At 45.3% G+C, this 15,567-nt stretch overlaps 2 long non-coding RNA genes across 2 annotated transcripts; both read left to right on the forward strand.

The window, feature by feature from the left end:
- Window positions 1–722: 722 nt before the first annotated feature.
- LOC117593866 lies at window positions 723–2,607 on the forward strand. The gene is made up of 3 exons (XR_004575329.1): window positions 723–761; window positions 1,165–1,264; window positions 2,543–2,607. It is a non-coding gene; the product is annotated as an uncharacterized LOC117593866 (long non-coding RNA).
- Window positions 2,608–11,977: 9,370 nt separating this feature from the next.
- LOC117593865 lies at window positions 11,978–15,140 on the forward strand. Its single transcript, XR_004575328.1, has 3 exons — window positions 11,978–12,023; window positions 14,371–14,479; window positions 14,994–15,140. It is a non-coding gene; the product is annotated as an uncharacterized LOC117593865 (long non-coding RNA).
- Window positions 15,141–15,567: the final 427 nt, after the last annotated feature.

Genomic DNA, 15,567 nt, shown 5'->3' on the forward strand with positions numbered 1-15,567 from the left:
CCTAGTGTATATAACAGTGGGTCATCTAACCTAGTGTATATAACAGTGGGTCATCTAACCTAGTGTATATAACAGTGGGTCATTTAACCTAGTGTATATAACAGTGGGTCATCTAACCTAGTGTATATAACAGTGGGTCATCTAACCTAGTGTATATAACAGTGGGTCATCTAACCTAGTGTATATATCAGTGGGTCATCTAACCTAGTGTATATAACAGGGGGTCATCTAACCTAGTGTATATAACAGTGGGTCATCTAACCTAGTGTATATAACAGTGGGTCACCTAACCTAGTGTATATAACAGTGGGTCATCTAACCTAGTGTATATAAGAGGGGGTCATCTAACCTAGTGTATATAACAGTGGGTCATTTAACCTAGTGTATATAACAGTGGGTCATCTAACCTAGTGTATATAAGAGGGGGTCATCTAACCTAGTGTATATAACAGTGGGTCATTTAACCTAGTGTATATAACAGTGGGTCATCTAACCTAGTGTATATAACAGTGGGTCAACAGTGGGTCATCTAACCTAGTGTAAGCTAAAACAAAAATCCAGACAATCACATTGTATGATTTTTAAGTAATTAATTTGCATTTTATTGCATAGAGAGCCACTCAGTCGCTTACATACACCAACATTTTGGCACAGATCGTTGTTCAGACAGGACGACATTTTTTATAATCTTACACTAACGGTTTTCTTTTCTTTCTGGAGAGGGTCCCTCTAGATTTTATGTTTTTGTACTTAAATAGAAGGTAAATCAGGACAGGTTTTATTCACAGTAGTAGAGCGTTAGAAAAGCTCTTGCTAAGTTAGTAGATGGGTGGATTTTGTGTTTTCTTTTTGAGCGTTCAGTGTCTCTCTGGGGAGGGAGCTGTCTCGGATAGAGAAGGCGGGGAGAAAGCAGTTTCAGGAGGGAAGTGTGTGTGTTTCGAAAGGGGACTGACGCTCGACTGACTCTCACTGTACGTGGCTTCCGTGCGTGTGCTTGTTCACCAAGCTCGGGCACTCATTGAATTATTCATGAGACTGCGTGACGACTGATCACGAGGGGCCTGTTTATACATGTTGTGTGTACTATTTCACTACCCAGAAGCACTCAGGGCACGTAGTGGGGGGGTCGGGGTTGAATGACTCTTTTTGTTAATTCACACACAGCATGAAATTAGAGTGAGGGGTGGCAGACAGTCCCAGAGAGAGTGAATCCCGCACCACTCCAGGAGAGATGTGAAATCCAGGAGGAAGACATCCCTACAGAGTAAGTACCAGGAACAGCAGGTTCTGAAATGGCTCAGCATGGGTTAACTACCCTACTGCCATGTGTGAGGAAGCCTGGAACAGGTCAAATGCACTAGGCACTACATAGGGAATAGGACTAAAATAGTACAGTATGTAGGGAATAGGTCTAAAGTAGCACACTACATAGGGAATAGGACTAAAATAGTACAGTATGTAGGGAATAGGTCTAAAGTAGCTCACTACATGGGGAATAGGACTAAAGTAGCTCACTACATAGGGAATAGGACTAAAATAGTACAGTATGTAGGGAATAGGTCTAAAGTAGCACACTACATAGGGAATAGGACTAAAATAGTACAGTATGTAGGGAATAGGTCTAAAGTAGCTCACTACATGGGGAATAGGACTAAAGTAGCTCACTACATAGGGAATAGGACTAAAATAGTACAGTATGTAGGGAATAGGTCTAAAGTAGCACACTACATAGGGAATAGGACTAAAGTAGCTCACTACATAGGGAATAGGACTAAAATAGTACAGTATGTAGGGAATAGGTCTAAAGTAGCACACTACATAGGGAATAGGACTAAAATAGTACAGTATGTAGGGAATAGGTCTAAAGTAGCACACTACATAGGGAATAGGACTAAAATAGTACAGTATGTAGGGAATAGGTCTAAAGTAGCTCACTACATAGGGAATAGGTCTAAAATAGTACAATATGTAGGGAATAGGTCTAAAGTAACACACTACATTAGATTTATTAGATTAGATTCAACTTTGTCATTGAACAAGTACAGTACAACAAAATGGATTTAGCATCTAACCAGAAGTGCAAATAGAAGAGGGCATGACATTTACAAGTATTACGTATAATGTATGTTGAGTGGAATGTGTAGATGTGCAATGAAGGTGAATGCACTACAAATGTCAATGCTAAATGTGCAATTAAGGCAATTAAAGGAGGGCAGAAAAAGTATGAAGTATAATGTATGTTACAAGTAGGCAATGAATAGTTGTGCGATCAGGCAAATGCAAGTAGAAATGGCAATTCAGACTGTGCAAACCAGGCAAATTGGAGGTGTAAAGTAGTATGTACAACTGAAATGCAGGGAATGCATAGGGAATAGGTCTAAAATAGTGGAATATGTAGGGAATAGGTCTAAAATAGTGGAATATGTAGGGAATAGGTCTAAAGTAGTGAAGTACATGGGGTGAATTTGTGAGATGCAGGGGTAGATCTGTATATTTGTTTCTTATGTTGGCACCCAACTCCTCCCACTTCCTGTCTCTGTAGTTCAATGCCATTGGTTGAGGCACTTTGAGTCTGTACCACAAAAGATGATTAGAATGTCACCGGACAAAGAGGCTGTTCTACCGCTTGATGGACGGGGCGACACAACCGACCCTAGCTAACCTGACCCTAGCTATCGTACAGCACTTCAACCCCGCCCACATTCTTGGTATTGACCTGGACATGCGGCTGGTGCACGCCGCTAGGCAGAACGTCTCACACGGGAAGCCCTGTGCAGGGGGGAGATGGAGGGGGAAGGAGAGGGGGAGACAGACTGTAAACACAGAACAGAGACAGCTGATCGAAACAGTGGCAGAAGCAAAACTAAGATGGTGTCCAGTACCACTGAGGAAGAGGAGGAGGATGGACAGAAGGAGGAAGAGGGTCTGGAGGAGGAGTGCAGTTCTCTAGAGGAGTTAAAGAGGACCCTGTTGTTGCTGTCGCCCCCTAGTGGCCCCCAAGGTGCAGGTCGCCCCCTCCTTCCGTTCCCCATCTCCTTCAGGGTGAGTCGGGGTCCCATCGCCGCTCCCCCTCTGCCTGTCCTTACCCCCTCCTCCCCCCTCCTCACGCATGGGACACCAGGAACCTTCCCAAACAACATCTCCTTCATTGCATGCATCATCTTCCGCTTATCCGGGGCCGGGTCACGGGGGCAGCAGTCTAAGCAGGGATGCCCAGACTTCCCTCTCCCCAGACACTTCCTCCAGCTCTTCCGGGGGGACACCGAGGCGTTCCCAGGCCAGCCGGGAGACATAGTCCCTCCAGCGTGTCCTAGGTCTTCCCCGGGGTCTCTTCCCGGTGGGACGGGACCGGAACACCTTCCCAGGAAGGCGTTCCGGAGGCATCCGAAACAGATGCCCAAGCCACCTCAGCTGACCCCTCTCGATGTGGAGGAGCAGCGGCTCTACTCTGAGCTCCTCCCGGGTGACCGAGCTTCTCACCCTATCTCTAAGGGATCGCCCAGCCACCCTGCGGAGAAAGCTCATTTCGGCCGCCTGTATCCGGGATCTTGTCCTTTCGGTCATGACCCAAAGCTCATGACCATAGGTGAGAGTAGGAACGTAGATTGACCGGTAAATCGAAAACTTCGCCTTGCGGCTCAGCTCTTTCTTCACCACGACAGACCGATACATCGACCGCATTACTGCAGAAGCTGCACCGATCCGTCTGTCAATCTCCCGTTCCATCCTTCCCTCACTCGTGAACAGGACCCCTAGATACTTAAACTCCTCCACTTGAGGCAGGCACTCTCCACCAACCTGAAGTGGGCAAGCCACCCTTTTCCGACTGAGGACCATGGCCTCGGATTTGGAGGTACTGATTTTCATCCCCACCGCTTCACACTCGGCTGCAAACCGTCCAAGTGCATGCTGAAGGTCCTGGCTTGAAGGGGCCAACACGACAACATCATCCGCAAAGAGCAGAGACGAAATCGTGTGGTCCCCAAACCTGACACCCTCCGGCCCCTGGCTGCGCCTAGAAATTCTGTCCATAAAAATTACGAACAGAACCGGTGACAAAGGGCAGCCCTGCCGGAGTCCAACATGCACAGGGAACAAGTCTGACTTACTGCCGGCAATGCGGACCAAGCTCCTGCTTCGGTCGTACAGGGACCTGACAGCCCTTAGCAAAGGACCCAGGACCCCATATTCCCGAAGCACTCTCCACAGGATGCCGCGAGGGACACAGTCGAATGCCTTCTCCAAATCCACAAAACACATGTGGACTGGTTGGGCAAACTCCCATGAACCCTCCATCACCCTGTAGAGGGTATAGAGCTGGTCCAGTGTTCCACGGCCTGGACGAAAACCACACTGTTCCTCCTGAATCCGAGGTTCTACTATCGGCCGTATTCTCCTCTCCAGAACCCTGGCATAGACTTTCCCGGGGAGGCTGAGAAGTGTGATCCCCCTATAGTTGGAACACACCCTCCGGTCCCCCTTCTTATAAAGAGGGACCACCACCCCGGTCTGCCATCCCAGAGGCACTGTCCCCGACTGCCATGCGATGTTGCACAGGCGTGTCAGCCAAGACAGCCCCACAACATCCAGAGACTTGAGGTACTCAGGGCGGATCTCATCCACCCCCGGTGCCTTGCCACCGAGGAGTTTCTTAACCACCTCGGTGACTTCAGCCCGGGTGATGGACGAGTCCACCTCTGAGCCTTCATCCTCTGCTTCCTCAATGGAAGACGTGACGGCGGGATTGAGGAGATCCTCGAAGTACTCCTTCCACCGCCCGACGACATCCCCAGTTGAGGTCAACAGCTGCCCACCTCTACTGTAAACAGCGTTGGTAGGGTACTGTTTCCCTCTCCTGAGGCGCCGGATGGTTTGCCAGAATCTCTTCGAGGCCAGCCGATAGTCCTTCTCCATGGCCTCACCGAACTCCTCCCAGGCCCGAGTTTTTGCCTCCACAACCACCCGGGCTGCAGTCCGCTTGGCCTGTCGGTACCCGTCAGCTGCCTCTGGAGTCCCACAAGCCAACCAGGCCTGATAGGACTCCTTCTTCAGCTTGACAGCATCCCTTACTTCCGGTGTCCACCACCGGGTTCGGGGATTGCCGCCTCGACAGGCACCGGAGACCTTACGGCCACAGCTCCGAGCGGCCGCTTCAACAATGGCGGTGGAGAACATGGTCCACTCGGACTCAATATCTCCAACCTCCCTCGGGATCCAGTCAAAGCTCTGCCGGAGGTGGGAGTTAAAGATCTCTCTGACAGTAAGTAATATAAGGAGCCTTATGAGCTGTTATAACTTGTAAAAGTAGCCTTGTGAGCTGTAAGGACAGTCCTTACTTATTTAATGAGGCTTGTGTGTGTGTGTGTACACATGTTGCTACGTATGTGTGTACATGTTTGTGTGTGTTTGTGTAAGTGTGTTCATCTTTGGTATTACCAGGGTGTATCTAAATCTAGATATTATAATATCTTTGGTATTACCAGTGTGTATCTAACTAAATCTAGATATTATAATATCTTTGGTATTACCAGTGTGTATCTAACTAAATCTTGATACTATAATATCTTTGGTATTATATATTACTAACTGAAGTGGCGCCCCCTGTCTGTCTCCCAGGGTGATTACTTGAATGACAGAGAGCTGCTGGTCCATAATGATGTCACAGCAGTATATGATGTCATCCTGTGTCTGGGTGTGACCAAGTGGGTCCATCTGCACGAGGGTGATGGGGGTGTGGTCAGAATGTTCTGGCGGATGTACAGACACCTCCGACCGGGGGGGATGCTCCTCCCGGAACCACAACCCTGGATCTCCTACTGCCACAGCAAGAAGAGCACGGTACACACACACAGAACATCACTTTACACACACACACACACACACACACACAAAACATGTCTGTATACACAAACACACACACACACAAAATATCTCTGTATACACACACACAAAACATCTCTGTATATACACACACACACACACACACACACACACACACACACACACACACACACACACAAACAAAACACATCTGTATATATATATATATACACACACACACACACACACACAAAATATATCTGTATATATACACACACACACACACACAAAACATGTCTGTGTGTATATATATACACACACACACACACACACACACACAAAACATCTCTGTATACACGCGCGCGCACACACAAACACAAAACATAACTGTATATATACACACACACACACACACACACACACACACACACACACACACACACACACAAAACATATCTGTATATATATACACGCACACACACACAACATATCTGGATATATATACACACACACACAACATATCTGGATATATATACACACACACACACACAAAACATGTCTGGATATATGCACACACACACACACACACAACATATCTGGATATATATACACACACACACACACACACACACAACATATCTGGATATATATACACACACACACACACACACACAACATATCTGGATATATATACACACACACACACACAAAACATATCTGTATATATATATATACACACACACACACACAACATATCTGGATATATATACACACACACACAAAACATATCTGTATATATACACACACACACACACACAAACTCACACACACACACACACACACACACACACACACACACACACACACACACACACACAAAACACACACACTTGTATTTGTGAAATGTGGGGACCAGAAAAACAAAATTCCATGATCCCTTGCCCTAACCTTAACCCTAACCTTAACCTTAACCCAAACCCTAACCCTAACCTAACCCTAACCTTACCTAACCCTAACCTTAACCTCAAAGTAACATTTATGGCTAAAATTTAGCTAGATATAATGCCTAACCTTAACCCTAAACTTAACCAACAACACCTGGACCTTAAAGAAACCCCAATTCTAAGTCTAAAGTTAATTGTAAGTTTGACCCTAAAACTTAACCCTGAGCCAGAAAATGACTTTTGAAATGTGGGGACATGAAAAATGTCCCCACAAGTCACCTTGTTCAGGTTTTAGTATAGTTATGGGGACAAAATGTCCTGAGAAGTCACAAAAACAAACACATCTCTGTACACACACACAAAACATATCTGTATATATATATACAAACACACACACACACAAAACATCTCTGTACACACACAAACAAAACATCTCTATACACACACAAACAAAACATCTCTGTACACACACACAAAACATATCTGTACACACACACACACCCACAAAACATCACTGTACACACACACACACACACAAAACATCACTGTACACACACACACAAAACATCTCTGTACACACACACACACAAAACATCTCTGTACACACACACTCACACACACACAAAACATCTCTCTACACACACACACACACACACACACACACACACACACAAAACATCACTGTACACAAAACACACAAAACATCTCTGTACACACACACACACACACACACACACAATAGTGGTACAGTGAACAAATACGCATTGTAGAAGTCTGCATCCCAAGATGTTCTGCTCCCAGGCTGCGCTTGCTAGTTACTATGTAGAATCTATGAACAGACATACAATGACTGGTTCTTGTGATGTAAAAGAATGAGACAAAGATAAATCATGTCAGAACTTTTTCCACATTTAATGTGACTAATAATGTGAACAATTCAATTGAAAAACAAACTGAAATCTTTGAGGCGAGAAAAAAAAAAAAAAAAACAATAACCTGGTTGGATAAGTGTGCACACCCTTAAACTAATACTTTGTTGAAGCACCTTTTGATTCTATTACTGCACTCAGTCTTTTTGGGTAGAAAAAAGATTTCTGTCAAAATAGCTGGAAAATAACTTTTTTTTGCACTTGTTAACATGAGTTTGAATGTGATTGGTTAATTCTGAACACTGCCACATTCCCAGTTATAAGAGGGTGTGCACACTTATGCAACCAGGTTATTTTTGAGTTTTCATTTTTCCACCTCAAAGATTTCATTTTGTTTTTCAATTGAATTGTTCACATTATAGGTCACATTAATAGTTCTGACATGATTTATCCTTGTTTCATTCTTTTAAATTACAAAAACCTGGAATTTTAACAGGGGTGTGTAGACTTTTTATATCCACTATAATTCATGAAATGTAGTTTTTGGTTTCCTAGGAGATGACATACAGGAACTACCAGGACATCAGACTGAGGCCAGAGAACTTCTCTTCTTACCTGACTTCTACGGTTGGTTTCACCTGCTACAGATTACTGACTGATACAGGTAACACCTCTACTGTCGGTTTGACCTGTTACAGGTTAATGACTGGTACAGATAACACCTCTACTGTTGGTTTTACCTGTTACAGGTTACAGACTGATACAGGTAACACCTCTACTGTTGGTTTCACCTGTTACAGGTGACTGACTGATACAGGTAACACCTCTACTGTTGGTTTCACCTGTTACAGGTTACATCACCAGAATCAGTATCCTGTTCAAAATTGATGAGAACTTAAAAAGCCTGACTAGCTGATTTAGGGTGTAACTAACAATGAATTTACAAGACTGAGATGTAACTGGTTAAAGACAAGTAGTCAGGTTCTAATGACCTGTGTTTAAAATAAATAAATGTATAGATATATATGTTTAAAACAGAATGAAATTGAGAGAATTGATCTGGGGGCTGAGTAATTTAACAGGCTTTGTATTTTATAAGGCCCCTAAAAGTTATTTTCCAGCTATTTTGACACAAAATATGATTAGAATGTCACCGGACAAAGAGGCTGTTCTACCGCTTGATGGACGGGGCGACACAACCGACCCTAGCTAACCTGACCCTAGCTATCGTACAGCACTTCAACCCCGCCCACATTCTTGGTATTGACCTGGACATGCGGCTGGTGCACGCCGCTAGGCAGAACGTCTCACACGGGAAGCCCTGTGCAGGGGGGAGATGGAGGGGGAAGGAGAGGGGGAGACAGACTGTAAACACAGAACAGAGACAGCTGATCGAAACAGTGGCAGAAGCAAAACTAAGATGGTGTCCAGTACCACTGAGGAAGAGGAGGAGGATGGACAGAAGGAGGAAGAGGGTCTGGAGGAGGAGTGCAGTTCTCTAGAGGAGTTAAAGAGGACCCTGTTGTTGCTGTCGCCCCCTAGTGGCCCCCAAGGTGCAGGTCGCCCCCTCCTTCCGTTCCCCATCTCCTTCAGGGTGAGTCGGGGTCCCATCGCCGCTCCCCCTCTGCCTGTCCTTACCCCCTCCTCCCCCCTCCTCACGCATGGGACACCAGGAACCTTCCCAAACAACATCTCCTTCATTGCATGCATCATCTTCCGCTTATCCGGGGCCGGGTCACGGGGGCAGCAGTCTAAGCAGGGATGCCCAGACTTCCCTCTCCCCAGACACTTCCTCCAGCTCTTCCGGGGGGACACCGAGGCGTTCCCAGGCCAGCCGGGAGACATAGTCCCTCCAGCGTGTCCTAGGTCTTCCCCGGGGTCTCTTCCCGGTGGGACGGGACCGGAACACCTTCCCAGGAAGGCGTTCCGGAGGCATCCGAAACAGATGCCCAAGCCACCTCAGCTGACCCCTCTCGATGTGGAGGAGCAGCGGCTCTACTCTGAGCTCCTCCCGGGTGACCGAGCTTCTCACCCTATCTCTAAGGGATCGCCCAGCCACCCTGCGGAGAAAGCTCATTTCGGCCGCCTGTATCCGGGATCTTGTCCTTTCGGTCATGACCCAAAGCTCATGACCATAGGTGAGAGTAGGAACGTAGATTGACCGGTAAATCGAAAACTTCGCCTTGCGGCTCAGCTCTTTCTTCACCACGACAGACCGATACATCGACCGCATTACTGCAGAAGCTGCACCGATCCGTCTGTCAATCTCCCGTTCCATCCTTCCCTCACTCGTGAACAGGACCCCTAGATACTTAAACTCCTCCACTTGAGGCAGGCACTCTCCACCAACCTGAAGTGGGCAAGCCACCCTTTTCCGACTGAGGACCATGGCCTCGGATTTGGAGGTACTGATTTTCATCCCCACCGCTTCACACTCGGCTGCAAACCGTCCAAGTGCATGCTGAAGGTCCTGGCTTGAAGGGGCCAACACGACAACATCATCCGCAAAGAGCAGAGACGAAATCGTGTGGTCCCCAAACCTGACACCCTCCGGCCCCTGGCTGCGCCTAGAAATTCTGTCCATAAAAATTACGAACAGAACCGGTGACAAAGGGCAGCCCTGCCGGAGTCCAACATGCACAGGGAACAAGTCTGACTTACTGCCGGCAATGCGGACCAAGCTCCTGCTTCGGTCGTACAGGGACCTGACAGCCCTTAGCAAAGGACCCAGGACCCCATATTCCCGAAGCACTCTCCACAGGATGCCGCGAGGGACACAGTCGAATGCCTTCTCCAAATCCACAAAACCCATGTGGACTGGTTGGGCAAACTCCCATGAACCCTCCATCACCCTGTAGAGGGTATAGAGCTGGTCCAGTGTTCCACGGCCTGGACGAAAACCACACTGTTCCTCCTGAATCCGAGGTTCTACTATCGGCCGTATTCTCCTCTCCAGAACCCTGGCATAGACTTTCCCGGGGAGGCTGAGAAGTGTGATCCCCCTATAGTTGGAACACACCCTCCGGTCCCCCTTCTTATAAAGAGGGACCACCACCCCGGTCTGCCATCCCAGAGGCACTGTCCCCGACTGCCATGCGATGTTGCACAGGCGTGTCAGCCAAGACAGCCCCACAACATCCAGAGACTTGAGGTACTCAGGGCGGATCTCATCCACCCCCGGTGCCTTGCCACCGAGGAGTTTCTTAACCACCTCGGTGACTTCAGCCCGGGTGATGGACGAGTCCACCTCTGAGCCTTCATCCTCTGCTTCCTCAATGGAAGACGTGACGGCGGGATTGAGGAGATCCTCGAAGTACTCCTTCCACCGCCCGACGACATCCCCAGTTGAGGTCAACAGCTGCCCACCTCTACTGTAAACAGCGTTGGTAGGGTACTGTTTCCCTCTCCTGAGGCGCCGGATGGTTTGCCAGAATCTCTTCGAGGCCAGCCGATAGTCCTTCTCCATGGCCTCACCGAACTCCTCCCAGGCCCGAGTTTTTGCCTCCACAACCACCCGGGCTGCAGTCCGCTTGGCCTGTCGGTACCCGTCAGCTGCCTCTGGAGTCCCACAAGCCAACCAGGCCTGATAGGACTCCTTCTTCAGCTTGACAGCATCCCTTACTTCCGGTGTCCACCACCGGGTTCGGGGATTGCCGCCTCGACAGGCACCGGAGACCTTACGGCCACAGCTCCGAGCGGCCGCTTCAACAATGGCGGTGGAGAACATGGTCCACTCGGACTCAATATCTCCAACCTCCCTCGGGATCCAGTCAAAGCTCTGCCGGAGGTGGGAGTTAAAGATCTCTCTGACAGTAAGTAATATAAGGAGCCTTATGAGCTGTTATAACTTGTAAAAGTAGCCTTGTGAGCTGTAAGGACAGTCCTTACTTATTTAATGAGGCTTGTGTGTGTGTGTGTACACATGTTGCTACGTATGTGTGTACATGTTTGTGTGTGTTTGTGTAAGTGTGTTCATCTTTGGTATTACCAGGGTGTATCTAAATCTAGATATTATAATATCTTTGGTATTACCAGTGTGTATCTAACTAAATCTAGATATTATAATATCTTTGGTATTACCAGTGTGTATCTAACTAAATCTTGATACTATAATATCTTTGGTATTATATATTACTAACTGAAGTGGCGCCCCCTGTCTGTCTCCCAGGGTGATTACTTGAATGACAGAGAGCTGCTGGTCCATAATGATGTCACAGCAGTATATGATGTCATCCTGTGTCTGGGTGTGACCAAGTGGGTCCATCTGCACGAGGGTGATGGGGGTGTGGTCAGAATGTTCTGGCGGATGTACAGACACCTCCGACCGGGGGGGATGCTCCTCCCGGAACCACAACCCTGGATCTCCTACTGCCACAGCAAGAAGAGCACGGTACACACACACAGAACATCACTTTACACACACACACACACACACACACACACACAAAACATGTCTGTATACACAAACACACACACACACAAAATATCTCTGTATACACACACACAAAACATCTCTGTATATACACACACACACACACACACACACACACACACACACACACACACACACAAACAAAACACATCTGTATATATATATATATACACACACACACACACACACACAAAATATATCTGTATATATACACACACACACACACACAAAACATGTCTGTGTGTATATATATACACACACACACACACACACACACACAAAACATCTCTGTATACACGCGCGCGCACACACAAACACAAAACATAACTGTATATATACACACACACACACACACACACACACACACACACACACACAAAACATATCTGTATATATATACACGCACACACACACAACATATCTGGATATATATACACACACACACAACATATCTGGATATATATACACACACACACACACAAAACATGTCTGGATATATGCACACACACACACACACACAACATATCTGGATATATATACACACACACACACACACACACACACAACATATCTGGATATATATACACACACACACACACACACACAACATATCTGGATATATATACACACACACACACACAAAACATATCTGTATATATATATATACACACACACACACACAACATATCTGGATATATATACACACACACACAAAACATATCTGTATATATACACACACACACACACACACAAACTCACACACACACACACACACACACACACACACACACACACACACACACACACAAAACACACACACTTGTATTTGTGAAATGTGGGGACCAGAAAAACAAAATTCCATGATCCCTTGCCCTAACCTTAACCCTAACCTTAACCTTAACCCAAACCCTAACCCTAACCTAACCCTAACCTTACCTAACCCTAACCTTAACCTCAAAGTAACATTTATGGCTAAAATTTAGCTAGATATAATGCCTAACCTTAACCCTAAACTTAACCAACAACACCTGGACCTTAAAGAAACCCCAATTCTAAGTCTAAAGTTAATTGTAAGTTTGACCCTAAAACTTAACCCTGAGCCAGAAAATGACTTTTGAAATGTGGGGACATGAAAAATGTCCCCACAAGTCACCTTGTTCAGGTTTTAGTATAGTTATGGGGACAAAATGTCCTGAGAAGTCACAAAAACAAACACATCTCTGTACACACACACAAAACATATCTGTATATATATATACAAACACACACACACACACAAAACATCTCTGTACACACACAAACAAAACATCTCTATACACACACAAACAAAACATCTCTGTACACACACACAAAACATATCTGTACACACACACACACCCACAAAACATCACTGTACACACACACACACACACAAAACATCACTGTACACACACACACAAAACATCTCTGTACACACACACACACAAAACATCTCTGTACACACACACTCACACACACACAAAACATCTCTCTACACACACACACACACACACACACACACACACACACACAAAACATCACTGTACACAAAACACACAAAACATCTCTGTACACACACACACACACACACACACACACAATAGTGGTACAGTGAACAAATACGCATTGTAGAAGTCTGCATCCCAAGATGTTCTGCTCCCAGGCTGCGCTTGCTAGTTACTATGTAGAATCTATGAACAGACATACAATGACTGGTTCTTGTGATGTAAAAGAATGAGACAAAGATAAATCATGTCAGAACTTTTTCCACATTTAATGTGACTAATAATGTGAACAATTCAATTGAAAAACAAACTGAAATCTTTGAGGCGAGAAAAAAAAAAAAAAAAAACAATAACCTGGTTGGATAAGTGTGCACACCCTTAAACTAATACTTTGTTGAAGCACCTTTTGATTCTATTACTGCACTCAGTCTTTTTGGGTAGAAAAAAGATTTCTGTCAAAATAGCTGGAAAATAACTTTTTTTTGCACTTGTTAACATGAGTTTGAATGTGATTGGTTAATTCTGAACACTGCCACATTCCCAGTTATAAGAGGGTGTGCACACTTATGCAACCAGGTTATTTTTGAGTTTTCATTTTTCCACCTCAAAGATTTCATTTTGTTTTTCAATTGAATTGTTCACATTATAGGTCACATTAATAGTTCTGACATGATTTATCCTTGTTTCATTCTTTTAAATTACAAAAACCTGGAATTTTAACAGGGGTGTGTAGACTTTTTATATCCACTATAATTCATGAAATGTAGTTTTTGGTTTCCTAGGAGATGACATACAGGAACTACCAGGACATCAGACTGAGGCCAGAGAACTTCTCTTCTTACCTGACTTCTACGGTTGGTTTCACCTGCTACAGATTACTGACTGATACAGGTAACACCTCTACTGTCGGTTTGACCTGTTACAGGTTAATGACTGGTACAGATAACACCTCTACTGTTGGTTTTACCTGTTACAGGTTACAGACTGATACAGGTAACACCTCTACTGTTGGTTTCACCTGTTACAGGTGACTGACTGATACAGGTAACACCTCTACTGTTGGTTTCACCTGTTACAGGTTACATCACCAGAATCAGTATCCTGTTCAAAATTGATGAGAACTTAAAAAGCCTGACTAGCTGATTTAGGGTGTAACTAACAATGAATTTACAAGACTGAGATGTAACTGGTTAAAGACAAGTAGTCAGGTTCTAATGACCTGTGTTTAAAATAAATAAATGTATAGATATATATGTTTAAAACAGAATGAAATTGAGAGAATTGATCTGGGGGCTGAGTAATTTAACAGGCTTTGTATTTTATAAGGCCCCTAAAAGTTATTTTCCAGCTATTTTGACAGAAATCTTTTTAGTCTTGTCAAGATGAATGTTTGTTTATTCAACAGGTTTCCATAGGCCAATCTACCTCTTCCAGAAAGGCCCCACCCCCAGGAAGTGATAGTAACACGCCCATTGTTAGCGGTGTTAGTGCTGAGTCAATGCAGGACTGCTGTCATGAGCACGTCTCCATTGAAACGACTGTCCAGATTGATGTATGGTGGTGGACACCCACCAATACCAGATCTTAGATTGGTGAGACATTCATACATTAATAACATGATTGGACGAAAGGACCTTCTGAGGATTCTGATTTGTCATGATTAGTCAACTAGACTGTTATCGGTCTCAGCAACAGACTTTGAAACACACACTGACATGCAGACTGTATGACAAGGGAACAGTCCACTGGGACAACATGGCACCCTGGTTGAGCCCTCTACTGGGCCAGTTTCACCCTCTCTGATTCAACTCCACTGACTGGACATGAAGCCTGGAGCAGAAAGTGTAAACTCAGCTGAACTACATGGAGCCAAGCTGGCACTCCCTGTGTGTTGTGTTGACACAAGTGTGTATATTAGAGAGGTTGTTTAGGTGTGTTTAGGAGGCTGTTAAATGTGTTAACAAGCAGTTTTCTTTTGT

The sequence above is a fragment of the Esox lucius genome, chromosome 24 (genome assembly GCF_011004845.1).
Source record: "Esox lucius isolate fEsoLuc1 chromosome 24, fEsoLuc1.pri, whole genome shotgun sequence".
Taxonomy (NCBI): domain Eukaryota; kingdom Metazoa; phylum Chordata; class Actinopteri; order Esociformes; family Esocidae; genus Esox; species Esox lucius.